General features: G+C 69.1%; 1 protein-coding gene across 1 annotated transcript in view; it reads left to right on the top strand.

Moving 5' to 3' along the window:
* The window catches only part of PTPRN2 (protein tyrosine phosphatase, receptor type, N polypeptide 2), a 496295-nt gene that overhangs the window by 492029 nt on the left and 3509 nt on the right, over positions 1 to 757 (top strand). The window lies entirely within an intron of this gene.

Genomic DNA, 757 nt, shown 5'->3' with positions numbered 1-757 from the left:
TGGGGGTGGCCGTGGGGAGACGCGGAGGCAGATTGCACCCCCGGCTCTCGGTGGTGCCGGGCGGCTTCTCTCTTGGCGGTCTCCCCCTTTGGTTGCAGCTCACGCATCTGTGTCGGACGGTGTTTAAATCCCGCCGTGGCCGGCACCTCCCAGACGCCCACCAGCTGCCGGGGCCATGAGGAGCCGAGGGCTGTTCTGCTGGGATGAGCTCCTCCGAGCTCCCGGGGCGCCCGCTGTCCCAAGGGGCTCTCCTCCTGTGAAGGCCCCGGCGTCCGAGTGGGTGGGATGCATGGTGTCCCCACACCCACGCCTCTGTCACCGAGAGCTCATGCCACGCCCACACTGTCCCCACAGCCCGGGAGGCCTGCGCCCCGTTGTCCCCACTTGGGGACTGGGACAGGGGTCTGGGCAGGCCGCGGGCAGGTTCCGCGAGGATCCTAGCCTCCAGGTCTGCCCTCCCTGGAGCGGAACGTATTTCTCCTGGACCCTCGCGCCCCCCTCCCCTACCTTTCTTTCTCACTGCTGCCGCTCAGACAAGGGCACCGCGGCTCAGTTCCCCCGAAAAGCCCTTGAACCTGGGACGCAGGGAGGACGGGGCAGGGCCATGGAAAGGGCGCAGCTCGGTCTGCTGAGTCCGTGTCTGAGGAGTGAGTGGGCTGCCCCCTCGGGGCCTCTCCTCCACGTCCACAGGGACTGGCCCCTCCGCCTGGGCGGTGCAGTCCCGATGGGCCGGCCGCCGTGTGCGGACAGGCTGTAA

The sequence above is a fragment of the Myotis brandtii genome, unplaced genomic scaffold (assembly GCF_000412655.1).
Source record: "Myotis brandtii unplaced genomic scaffold, ASM41265v1 scaffold145, whole genome shotgun sequence".
NCBI classification, from domain to species: domain Eukaryota; kingdom Metazoa; phylum Chordata; class Mammalia; order Chiroptera; family Vespertilionidae; genus Myotis; species Myotis brandtii.
Note: the sequence above shows the minus strand (reverse complement) of the source record. Positions and strands in the feature narration are given on the sequence as shown.